This window comes from Rhinatrema bivittatum, chromosome 8 (assembly GCF_901001135.1).
Source record: "Rhinatrema bivittatum chromosome 8, aRhiBiv1.1, whole genome shotgun sequence".
Taxonomy (NCBI): Eukaryota; Metazoa; Chordata; class Amphibia; order Gymnophiona; family Rhinatrematidae; genus Rhinatrema; species Rhinatrema bivittatum.
The window spans coordinates 216653333-216666777 of NC_042622.1; the positions used below are offsets into that span (position 1 = coordinate 216653333).

The 13445-nt window shown below is 42.6% G+C and overlaps 1 long non-coding RNA gene across 1 annotated transcript; it reads left to right on the top strand.

Annotated features, from left to right (window-relative positions):
- Positions 1–9591: 9591 nt before the first annotated feature.
- Positions 9592–12853, top strand: LOC115096727. The gene is made up of 3 exons (XR_003858132.1): positions 9592–9696; positions 11062–11107; positions 12700–12853. It is a non-coding gene; the product is annotated as an uncharacterized LOC115096727 (long non-coding RNA).
- The last annotated feature ends 592 nt before the right edge of the window (positions 12854–13445 follow it).

Here is a 13445-nt window from a genome sequence, read left to right on the forward strand (position 1 = left end):
CCCGGGCTCCCTTGCTCAGATATGCGCATTCTCACCCATGCCCACATGCGCGCTCTCTCTCTCACACACACACACACACTGGCTCCCACATGCTCACTTTCTCTCACACACATACAGACTCCAGCCCTCCCCTTCTCTTCAGGACAACTTCAGCCATCACTGGTCTCCCCGAGCCTCTTCTTTGGCTATTGTTGAATGGGATCCATGGCAATGTCAGATCCAGCAGTGGCCCTGCCAGGTCTCTTCATGGCCCAACATCCATGAGGAGGAGGAGATTTGGGGCACGTGTCCCATGTGCCCATAGCTGCTAATGTCCCTGATATTCCCAATTGTATATGCATGCAATATATTTGCATACACTACCCCCATTGTATGCAAATCTATCTCCTGCATGTTCCTTGTGAGTTCCACAAAATCAGACCTGTTTGTGGCACTCAAGGACTGGTGTTGCCTATCCCTGCCCTAATTCCAATTCCTAACTTTAAAACTAAGATACTTACATTTAGGATTGCCATTCATTCATTCACTTAACTTTATGCACTTAAATAAGGAGCCCACTACTGAGACTCTAACCTTACTCACCTGACCTGGTCCCTTCACTGACCCTGCCCACTTTAAAGATGCCTAAACTTAGCCATCTTGGTGTCCATATTCAAAAACCTGCTTAGCAGGCAAGATATCTGGATAAAAATTATCTAAATAACTAGAAGCACTTACCAGATAAATCTCCCACCAACTATTGCCTAACCCCTGGCCACCAACGTGGCTAGGGAAACTGGCAGGGTTAGCGGCAGGGATTTCAGACAGCCCACCCCCTCCTTTTTACCATGGGGGAAGATAGGAGCACTCTGGATAGCATGAGAACTTTTTCCAACGTGGGGAATGGGACAATTTTCAAAGGAATATTTTCCACTGGTAAACAGTGCAAAAATCTCTCTATCAGACTCTCTAAAGTGCCTATAGTGAGGGTGTTTTGAAAATTGTTCCCATTACATAGAAATAATATTAAGTGCTATGCCCCCCCGCCCCCCCATCACCTACTCTGTCCCTTCTGGAAAGATTACAGATGGGTAAAGTCCATTAGGGCTTTCAAGTCTGCAATTGTATTACCCGGATGACAAATATTTGTGCTCATAACCTTTCAGGAACGCCTCCTTCCCTCGTTTTCCTCTGCCACCCTCACCTTTTGTCTGCTGTGTTCTTTTCAGGAAATCTTGTAAGATACACACCTCTGGTCTTCAGCGCTAACTTTATTTATTTATTTTTATTTATTTAAAGCTTTTTTATACTGGCATTCATGATAAAATCACATCATGCTGGTTTACAAGTAACAAGGGGAGTGATAACCTTGAACATTTAACAGGTGGAGAGAAGCGAGAAAGTTACAATAAAACAGGGGAAGCAGGAACTGGGAGAAGAAAAAAAAAGCCTGAATAGTTTTAGGAGTAAGAACAGGAACAACTATTTGCATAGTGCTGGAAAGTATCTTGATGGTTGAGGCAGTCAGTCAGTTAGGCCCATTGGGAGAGTCAGTGAGATTCGGGAAAGGCTTGTCTAAATAGCCATGTCTTAAGTCTTTTTCTAAATGTTAATAAGCATGGTTCCTGTCTGAGGTCCGGGGGAATTGCGTTCTAAATAGAAGGTCCTGCCGTGGAGAAGGCTTGTTCCCTGAAGGAGAGGTGGTGTGTCACTTTGGATTGGGGGACATGTAACGATCCTCTGTAGGCTTCTCTGATGGGTCTGAATGAGGAGTGTAATCTGAGCGGGATTTGAAGGCTAAGAGGGGCTTGGGAATGGATGGTTTTACGGATGATGGAGGATGATATTTGTTGTTGTGGAGGTGACAGCCCGTTTTAAGTAGCTTTTGTCCACCACCCCACACCTCTAGTAATCATTTTTGTCAATATATAATCTGAGCTGCTTAGATGGGATCCTGGTTTCTGTCTTCTGACAAATGCAAGCTATCTCTACACTATAATCTCCTGGCCCCAGCCCCTAAGATGTCTCAAACTCTCTTCTTTACATCTGTTATTCCATAAGGATGTGATGGCCTTTGAAACAAAATAGGAAACAGCAACGTTTCCTGTTTGTTTTGCTTTGTTTTCAAAAGAAAACCTAACAAAATGTTGATTTTGTTTTGAAGCCATCTTTAAATTACAAAAAGCAGCAACCTGCTATGGGTCCATCCTCCAACTCCTCCTTACCCTATCTGTGGGTCTTTCAGGAGCAGGAGTTGATCCCCAGTATTTCCTGTCCTGCAGCTCCAGGTTGTCCACATGGCCACTGGTCAACCTGAAGCCTGTGCCATTATCTTGTAGCTTTTCTTATATTTTGCTGAGTTCCCCCCCCCCCCCCACCCCCCCATTTTGTTTGTTGATTTCGTTATGGATACAACAAAATTATCAAAGAAAAAAAAGAAAAATGAAATAACCAGCAAAAGTAAATGAGATTTCTTTCTAGTGTGTACCCTGTTATCAGCTATGTATTAAGAATGTTGGTGCATCCTTTCCTAAATATTTAGCTTTTATATTCCGCTAACCCATATAGATCTGAGTGGAGTACAACAAAGCATAAATACATTGTATCATATATATATATATTTATATCAATATAAAAGAAAAGAAACCCCTTCCGCTTTAGCAGACAGAGCTTATACCCGGATAATGCTACGGTCTTTGCCCACTGCTTAAAGCCTTCCCCTGGTTTCTTAAACTCGTCGGTTACTGCACTGAGTTTTGTGGAAACGCTTTCAGCAGCTCTCTTGCTTTTTGGCCTATGCTCTTCCGTTTTACTTTGCTAGTGGCCCAACTCCCAGGCTCTCAGTGTTTCCTCAGGTAGAAACCCTTTAGATTGAAGCCACACTCTTGCTGCTTCGTTCGCTGCCATTCCGGTCCCCTGAAAACTCTCACACGAGCATTGGTTCCTGGTGCGGCTTCTGCTTTTCACGTTCTGGGCCTTCTCTGTTGTCCCTGAAGTGGCACTGCTCTGGGCCCTGCTGATGTTAGTTGCTGCAGCAGTGCTTTGGGTCCCTTTAGCGTTTTAGGTGGCGCAGCTGATTTGGGAGCAAACCCCTTCGTTGTTGCTTTGTTGTTGATGGCTCTCCTGCTGCAAAAGAAACCAAGCTAATCAGTCAGGTACCTTGAAGGAAAGAGGATTTGCTCCAGCTCCTAACACTCCCTCTTTTTTTTTTTTTAACTTTATTTACAAACTTTTCTTGGCATACAAACTAGGTAAAAAGAAAGTGTTATCACCGTCCTAAATATATATATAATTATGCCAAGTACAAGTATACAGTGCATACCAAACAACACAAACAAATCATTCCCCGCAATGGTGCTACATAAACAGCACTTCTGGTACAGCAGAAGCATAATCTTTTATGATAAATATCCCAAATTACATCATACTTGAACTGTTCACTCTTCCATTCCCGTTTGTAGTCTTTCAATAACAGCTTTCTCCCGTGCTTGCATACGCCAATGTTCTACACGGGGATGACGTTTCCAGAATGTGCCTAGGGTTAGCTGAGCAGCAAGGAACATTTGACCTACAAGTCGCCGGTGTTGAGGAGGGACCAGGGATCTGTCCCATTTACCCAAAAGTCCAGTTAGTGGTGCAATGTATACGGGGGTGAGCGAGACTATCGGCAATCTCCTGGGCAACAATCATCCAAAAATGCTGTATCCCTTGATAATGCCAGCACATGTGACAGAATGTGGGCCCCTTCAGCACACCCCTGCCAAAACGATGCATCTCAAAATCTGTTGAAAACTGAGTAGAACATTGGTGTGCGGCATGTGCCGTGCGATAGTCTGACCATTAGTTCAATTCCTCAGATCCCTTTATAACCCTGCTACTCGCTCCCTCCATCTATTTTTAACTGGCTGGCCAGGTCCCTCTTTTGCTGTTTCCTGTTCCCTTCGCTCTCTCATTCTTCTGTTTTTCCTAACATGCCTATCTTAAGATCAGTTAGGGATAAGACAGCAGCCATGAATTCCCTAATCCTCCTCTCCTTTGAAATGTATTGTGCACTCTAGTTAGAATGCTTTAGTACTCACAGAAATGTACATGCAGTTACTTACATCTTGTTTGGACGTTCTGTCCAGTATCAAACTTAAGAATGCATGGTAGCGAAATCTGAACACAGGAGGGCACCAGCCAACAGCTTATGCTAGCTACGTTGAAGAGGACTCTACTGCAAACCACACTAATGTCAAAGCGGACTATTTCCAAAACCACTTAACCAAGGTAAATTGGAGCTTTCTGAAAACTGCCCATTTGCACGGACTTCCAGCGAAGTCACACTTTTAGCTGGCTTAAATAGATCTCCCTGGGGCATGGTCAGATCAGGGAGGAGAAACAGCTCGCCTAGATTTGATCTGCACGCACTTTTTAGCCCTGATCAGCCCCCTGCAGAAAGAGCAGTCGCAAATATGCACGTGCATTGAGTATGCAGGTCATTGTAGTTCATTTTGAAAAGGAAACTTACCCAGTTTAATTTTACTGTGAAAAGTACTTCCAAGGTAGAAGGATAGAAAAGTGCCCATAAACCTTGCACCTGCTTTTTGTGTGGGTCAGCTGTGCACTTGAAACCTTGTATGGAAGCTCGAAAAGAAAATCTACTCATGCGTTTTCTCTCCCCTAACCTCTCTCAGTCTGTACGACAGTTTTTAAATAGATCCAGCCAGTAACTAAGGGGTTACTCAGCTAGATCCTTTAGGGTTGCTACACATAATTTCAATAGGCAGTTAGGTTTAGATGTGGCGAAAATGGACCATCCCAGTGGCAGAGAGAGTTTTGGGGAGGGAAAATACATGAGTAGATTTTCATTTTCATCCAGCCAGACCAGTCCAGATGAATGGGTTCTGCTCACAACCAGCAGATGGAAACAGAGACTAACAGGTTTGCCGATGTCACCCCTTATAGGCTCCCATGCTGACCTCAGCCTCACCACAGCCCATCTCAGGCCTGAACTGCTGTTATCCTGCCTTCCTCCAGCAGCTGTCCAGGTACTGGGGAGGTTGCAGGCTAATTTTAAAGTGGATGATTGCTGAAATTATACCCTTTGCCAGTTAAAGAAAAAAGAAGCCCTCTTTCTCTAAGGTGGGTGCCCTAGTGTGTGTGGTGTTACTATGTGTACCACCCTCTGTAGAGGGAGATGCTGCCCTTTAAGGATGCCCAGGTTAGGCAGTGGGCATTGAAGACTTTCTAGTAAGTTGCTTCAGGTGGCTACTAAAGTAAATTTGCATTTCTGGCAGCATATTCAGGAAGCTGCATTTCATAGTGGCTCCTCAGTATTACAAGTGGTAGCTCAACTTGAATCTGGAACAGCATTTTTGGCTGATGCCGCCTATGGCTGGGTAGACACGACTGCTAGGAGTAAGGCTTCTGTTATAGCAGCTAGTCCGCTATCTGGGCTGCAGATTCTTTTGCAAAAAACTATTTGGATATAGATTCTTTTCACAGAAAATCTACTGTTTGCCAGAAAGATTGGTCTTCAGACAGTTAGGCCTTATGACAGTTTTCAATTCTTTTTGGTCTTTTAAAAAGGTAGCAAACATGGCAAGTTCCTCTCACAGCTCACAAGGAAGTTTTGAGGGCCTCCAGTTCCGGAGATGTACGGATTTTATTACCCTAGTATCCAGATGTCCATAGATCAGTAAATTCAAGAACTAGTTTGGGGCTTTTATTTGAGTGCTGTGTTACCAGATCGGAAGGTTTATAAGCCAGGAACAGTAGTCACTTTTATTTTGTGGTTCCCAAAGAAAGCGAGGAGCTTTTGACTTATCCTGGTTTTACAGCAAGTCATGAAATCCTTGAAACTGTCCTTCGGTTTGTTACTGTGGAGTCTGTCATAGTGGCAGTGAGCAAGGGAAGTTCCTGTCCTCTCTGGATCTTGGAAGCGTGCTTTCACATTCCCTTAGGGGAAGACCATCAGAAGTATCTGCACTTCCAGGTGCAGTCTTTTCTCTTTGAATTGACAACGGCCCTATAAATCTTTTATAGGTCATGGAGGTAAGGGTGACAGCTCTGCACAGGAGAGGTAATTTGATTCACCCCTTTATCTGGATGATTGGTTCTAGAAAGGTCGGCTTCAGAAAACGTGTCAGCTACGAGGAACATGATCCACTTCTTACAGGACCTGGGTTGCATAGTGAACTGTGTGAAGAGCAGTCTCCACGCCCTCTCAGATTCCAGAATAGCAGGGGATTCTGCTCAATGCAAAGATGGGTTGAGTGAGCTTGTTGGGTCTACAGGACCAAGTGTAATTATTTCTAGCTCTCAGAGTTCTGACAGTGTGTAGGTTTTTTCCAAGTACTCTATTGGGGTCCTTGACGGTGCCCTTGGAATTAGTCAATTGGCAAGGGTGCATATGAGACTGTTCAGAAGGTGTTCTTATCCAGGTGAAATTCTCAGTTTTAGAGTTACTCTGTAAGATTTTTTATACTGGTGCAGTTTAGATTGAGTTTGTAGTTGGGACGGCAGTCTCATAGAATTAGGAATGGACCTCGAGTCTCTAGCCTAGGTGTCACTGTCAATGGCTTCCAGCTTGAGGCAGGAGAGCACATTATCTGGATCAGGTGGATCAGGGAACTTGATTAATGGAAGAAGCCAAGTGCTCCATCATGTGATGGAAAGCCAGACCGATCCAATTAACACTACTAAATTTACATTCATTCTCAGAGGACAAACGGCCTGGTTTTAGGTCTGACAATGCAACCAAGGTGGCATGAGTGGATCATCAAAGGGATGCCAGGAGATTTCAGAGGAGACAAACTTGTTACTTTTGGCAGAAATTTATGTGAAGTTCCTTTTGGAGTTGCACGTTAGTGCAGTTGAGTGTTTGGGACAGGCTTCTCAGTTGGTTGTGTAGTTTCTGGAAAATGGGCTCCTTCCTGAACAAAGTACAATATGTTTGTACACAGGTGGGAGTAACCTCTGTGACATATGGCAATGAGCAACAGATGACAATGGAACAGTTTTTCAGTCGAAGGAAACAGCAAAGTTCGGCTAGCCTGGATGACTTGATTTAATAGTGCCTTCTGAGAATGGTTCGTGTTGTTTCCTCCGTATGACCACTAGTGGGCATAGATCTGCAAGATTGCAAATCTTCCAGGGCTGGTGATTCTGGTGGCTCCAGGTTGGTCATGGCATCCTTAGTATGCAGATCTAATCAAATTGTTGGAAGGAGATTTGTTACTGCCTCCACAGGGGAGAGTTTGGCTATTGCAGGGACCTTTTCTTTTTTCTGCATGAAGATCCAGGTTGGGTTTGTCTTATGACCGAATCCTGGAGAGGTCTCAGTTGAACTAAAAAAAATACTCTTTTTCAGTCAAGGAATATTCTACATCTTTATTTTTGATTGGCATTTGATATTGTGCTTTTAACCATGAATAGTCTCAAAGCAGATTACAATAAATTTAAAGTAGGTTCCGATAGTGTTAAATCAACAAACAATACAGCTTGAGGATCTGTTTATTTGAAGACAGAGTCAGTAGTTAGGTTCTTTTGCTGTTGCTGTAGAAATAGGAATACTTCTGTAGTAACTTTAGTAGTTAAGAGGTTCTGATGAGTTTTTAGGCTTTTTTTTTTTTTTTTAAAGCCTGTGGTTCAGTCAGGCAACTTCTACCCATTGGTCCCTCAATTCTTTGCATTTTGAAATTCTTGCAGAAAAGTTTGGGTAAGGTTTGGGCTTGAAATTCTCTGGGAGTCCAAGTGGTAACTACTGCTCATTATGGAGCTAATTTTGACAAGCCTTTGTCTTTGCATGCAGACGTGTCTCAGTTCCTAAAGGGAGTCTAGCACGGCCTCTGGTAAGGGATACTATTCTTTCTTGGTTTCTGAACTTCGTCTTCTCCTGTTGGATGGGCTCTACTTTTGGGCTCATAAGGCAGACTTTAATTAAGCCTCTGAGTCTTCATATACTGAATTTTTTTTTAATGCTCCTCACCTTTTCCTTGGCAAAGTGTTACCATCTAGAAATTAGAATCAGAGAGATGGTGTCTTTAGAGCTGTTTGTCAGTTTTCTGCCCACTTCAGGAATAGCATTAAGTACAGCTCATTCATCTAGACTGGTCTAACTGTGTCACAGATGTGAGCCCTTGGGTTGTGATGTGGTTGATGCAGCCTAGCAGGCAAATCCACTAGGCCTAAACCAACAGCAGGTGCACTCACCCTTACATGGACTAGAACTAGGCTTTCACCTATACCAGCCCCATTCCCCACAGGTTGAGCCTCTGGGTTCCAGGAGCCAGCAGTCCTGTAAGGAGCCATCAGAGAAAGTTGAGTAGCTGGCCAAGCTCAGGGTGGGCAGCAAGCAAGCTGTGTCAAGGTCCAGGCATAGGTCAGGACAGGTGAAAATCAGTCAGCGTCAAAGTCTGAGCTGAGGTTGAGGCAGGCAGTGTTGAGATCCAAGCCAAGGTCAGGGTTGGAGGCAATCAAAACAGTAGTCAGGGTACGAGGCCAGGGTCAGAGACGGACAGACAAGGACAGGGGACCAAGCTATGGCAGGAATAACCAAGTAAAGCAAAGTAAGGAGGCATCAAGACAAAGCAGAAAGAACAACGAGGCACAGCAAGCACAAGACAGCAAAGCAACATGCACTGCAGGAGGACCTGTTGCTGAAGCATTGCCTCGTAGCATGGCTGGGATTTAATTTCACAGCCATGAGATATCAGCAAGAGGCATTGGCTGAAGGGGTTCCTGCTGTGGGACCTTTAAGAGGCACCATGCCGTGTGCATGCACATCTAAGAAGCCCCAAGGTGACACAGGTGGAGAGCATCTCAGCCGCAGCAGCTGCATAGTCGAGCTGCGAAGATGGAGGTAAGTGCGGCTAGTCATGGGGCCTCTCATGGCCGGCCAAAACGTTACGGCTGGATGAAAAGAGAGGAGAAATTTAGTTCTTATCACATAATTTCCTTTCCTTGCGTCCAGCCAGTCCAGGATCCTCCCTATGCTGCAACATTTCATTCAAGCAAGTACAGATTGTAATGAAGCGCAAATTTATGGTTGCAGCAGAAAATAATGTAAGTCTTATGGTAATACTGTTCATGGTATTTGCTCTTGTTTTCTCTCTCCTTGGAAGACCCCTAGTTGTTGGTGAGGACTAAGGCTAAGGTCAGTACAGGAGCCTAGAAGGGGTGACATCAGCGAACCTGTTAGTTTTTGTCTCCAGTTGCTGGTTGGTGAGCATAATGCATTTGTCTGGTCTGGCTAAACTCAAGGAAAGGAAATTATTTCCTTATTTTCAAATGTACATGCATGTTTTCAAGCGCGCAGCTGATCCACAGAAAGAGCAGGTGCAAGGTTTATGGGCACATTTGTATTACCTTGTAATTAATTTTCACAGTAAAATTACCTAAGGTATAATAACAAAAGATGTACCATGCTGGGTCAACACAACTTTCCATCGAACCCATCATCCTGTCCTTGACAGTGGCCAAACCAAGTCACTAGGAAGTATACACCACATTCCAATGAGGGGCTCCCATTTCTTGTTGCTCAAACCCAGGGATAAGAAGTGGCTTTCCACAAGTCCTCCTAGCTAATAATTGTTTATGGACTTTTCCTCTAGGAACTTGTCGCAACCCCTTTTAAACCCAGCTACGTTAGATACATCTTCTGGAAATCTATGCAGCCTATAGGAAACCAATGCAAACTGATGCCATTCTACGGGGAGCCAATGAAAGCATGGGGTGAGTCCTGCAGAAACAGACTTTGCAAACCATAAGGCCAATCTGCCCAATTTCATGCCTGAGGCGATGACGGACCCTCTCTAGCTTTCTTTTTTGTTCTTTGCAGCCCGGCAGCCTCTAACTTATCCTAGGTTTTCTTGAATTCTGTTACTGTTTGTGTCTTCATCCACACCCTTTCTGTGAAGAAATATTTTCTGATCTTGCTCCTAAGTCTTGACCTCTCCTCATTGCTAGTGATATGTAGGTAAAAGTACCCCTGTTGTGGACAACATGAGTATATTTACTTTGTAGTGTGGGTGGCGGGCACTTTTCAGCAGTGCTTTTTACATGAGTGCACTCAGTTTCCCCCAGCAGTTCCTATTCCTCTTTGGCTAAGCTAGCAGTGACGAGGCATATGACATTTAACTGTTTTGCACCAACTTGTTGGGGCTGCTTCCAAGACATTGGCACTGAAATCCGGAAGGGTTTGAAAATGTGGCTTTTTGAGCAAGCCTTCCCGTTGATATACTCTGAGGGTTACGATGGCTAGGGAAGAGTTGGTGGGAGGATTATAATGTTGTGGGGATAGAAGTTCTAAGAATGGTTTGACATACAGTAATTGATGATTCCCCCTACATTAAAATCTCAAACAATTGTGTATGCTTGTATTGTTTTATACTGCGCTGGAAAGAGGGTGGCCGGATAACTTTATGTCTGTTATTGCATCTCCTAAATTTGGCCAGCCAAGCTGAGCAGCTAGCCCATAACTTTCTCTCCCCAGGCCCATCTAAAGGTAACTGTATCATAAAATTTACTGTGGTAAATTTAGCCAGTTAGCCCAATTTATTTTTAATTAAGTCAATATTTAAAGAGTGTTTCTGGCTAACTTTTGAAGTTAACGGAACTCCGTTATCCGGATAACGGAATTCCGTTATCTTTATCCGGATAACGGAATTCCGTTATCTTTATGTGACATACCCTAAGGTGGCATACTTTTATATCCTACCAAAAGTGCATAAATCGCTAGTCAATCCCCCGGGTAGACCAATCGTTGCGGGAATGGGGACAATTTTGGAGCCATTGGCTAAATTTATCGATCAATTGTTACAGTCTAAAGTGACCGCTATACGGTCTTATGTGAAGGATTCAACTGATTTCATTAAACAGCTAGAACAGTTACCTTGTGTTCAAAAGAACTGGATTTTAGTGACAGCAGACATTGTGTCGCTTTATACTAATGTCCCCCAGACAGCTGCCATGCAAATAATAGAAAGTGAGTTAAGAAAGATGGATTTATCTGAAGGGAGATTGCAATTTTTACTGTATATTACATCTATGGTTTTGAATAGTAATTTCTTTACATATAATTCCTGGTATTATCTACAGATCAAAGGTATCCCGATGGGATCACTGGTGTCTCCAAGAGTTGCAGGTATGTACGTAGCAGCATTTGAGGAACAATTTGTTTATTGTTCTAGATGGTTTGCCAATGTGGTGACCTGGAAAAGGTACATTGATGATCTCTTTTTTGTATGGCAGGGGAATATGAATAAATTACAAGTATTTTTGGCAATGTGGAATTCAACTGACATAAATTTAAAATTCACGGTGAATTATAGCACTTCGTTGGTCACTTTTCTTGACATGACTGTTTACATTGATAAAGATTAGTCACAACGGTCTATAGAAAAAGACTGATCGTAACACGTTGTTGCATTATCAAAGTTTCCATCCGAAATTATTAAGGAATAACATCCCCATTGGACAATTCTTACGATATCGTAGATTATGCACATCTGAGTCTGAATTTGAAATACAATCACGGCAATTGTTTGAAAGATTTGTGGAGAGGGGGTATAATAAAAAGGTCATCAAAAAGCGTATAAGAGAGCGCGTTTTGCAAATCAAGATAATTTACTTGTTCCTCAGTGTAGAGAGAAATTAGAGCGGATGGTATATACCATTCCTTATTCCTCTAAAATATCTGGGATTAAATCTAGTATTCTTAGACATTGGCATATATTGTTATCCATTCCAGGATTTGCGGACACACCGGTGTTTGCGGTAAGAAAATGTCAGAATTTGAAAGAAAAATTAAAATATCTATTTTTGAAGGGAACGGATGAGGATCAAACAGGACAAATTAGGTGTGGAACCTGCTCGGTATGTTGTCATGTGATTCAATGTACAGAATTTTGTCATCCTATGTTAAATGCTCCTTACCACTTACCAGGGTTATTCTCTTACAATTCTAAAGGAGTTGTATACTTGTTTGTCCATGCAATTTAATTTACATTGGCCAGACGACCAGAACGATTCGGGTTCGTATTATTGAGCACAGAAGTATAATTAATGCTCAAGTAGAACACGCTCCGCTTGTCGATCGTTGGATGGAACAAAGACATTCTGTGAGTGATTTAAAATTTATAGTGATTAAATGTCTATATGCCCCTAATGGGGGTGATATATCGGCGAAATTGCGGAGACTAGAGCAACGCTTGATTTTTCAATGGAGAACGATGAGTCCTCATGGACTAAATGGACCCATTGAATGGCAGGCATTTTTCAAATAGTTTATTGGCATTTTTCAAATAAATTGATTGGATAATTTAGTATACTGAGTGTTGGTTCTTTATAATGACCTTGGGGGTATGGTTTTTCGTCACGACGTTGTAACATGTGATTGACGTTACGTGCACGCCAGTTCGATTTACATGAGTAGTGAAGATGGTGGTGGTTTGTGTATTCTTGAAATGCGGTAGGTAATTTGACAGGAAATGTTAGTTTATGTGGTACGCTGTGCTTGCTGTTTCACAGGGAGGTATGTGTTGACATACCCAGTATATAAATTATGGTATAAAAGAATTTTCGGGAATTTCGTGTGATGAGGAAATTGAAGAAAAAGCTGTTGTATAGACGCCATTGAAGCTCTTGGGTGTGTATCTATCTAGAGATGAGGGAGCAATCGATATATGGGCATATACTGGATATGAATGTTGAAGGCTGTTTATGTTGATATTTCAGATATCAGTAATCAACGTTTGATTATATTGATGAATCATATTGGGAAATTCAACTTTCGTACAATTATAACATAAGTCCCTGAGGAAGCCCCATGAGAGGAGAAACAAAGATCTTTTGTCGGACAAACTCATTTTGGAATGTAGCAACGATCATGGCGAATACGATATAGTAAATACGATGCAATGAAAATGAAGTTATTGTTATCTAATATATATAAAGTACTGTATTTGGTTACATTGATTGTTAAAAACTAATAAGTATTTCTTGCAATCACTATGTTCTGGAAATGTTTTTAACATGTTTTTAGGTGCATGTGAATGGGTTTGAATGTGGTAGTGAGTATTTTATTGTCTAGATAGAATTAATAAATGTTTGCACATTATTCTAAAAAAGTGTAGTACTCCTTGTTTTCAATATAACTTTTGAAGTCAGTAGGGAAAAAAAAAAAAAGCCCTGAGATTGAATTTTTCCCTGCTGCCCAGCTTAAAAATGTAGCCAGCGGGGGCACTTTTCTGGCGGCGACGGGAATGGCTGCATGAGAACGTAGCTCTCCCCACTGGAACTTTTTAAGCTGAAAACTCTAATCCTGAACCCCGGAATCCGGCTTGCTGAGACACCTTAGGGTAGGTGTCATGGGATGGCGTCGAAGAGGAAAACTGCAGCTTTAAAGCAGTTTTTGTTTAGCAAACTGCCGCCAGAGCTGGCTAAGGAAGGCGTGGACAGGCCTGAGCAGGCCCCATTGGGCG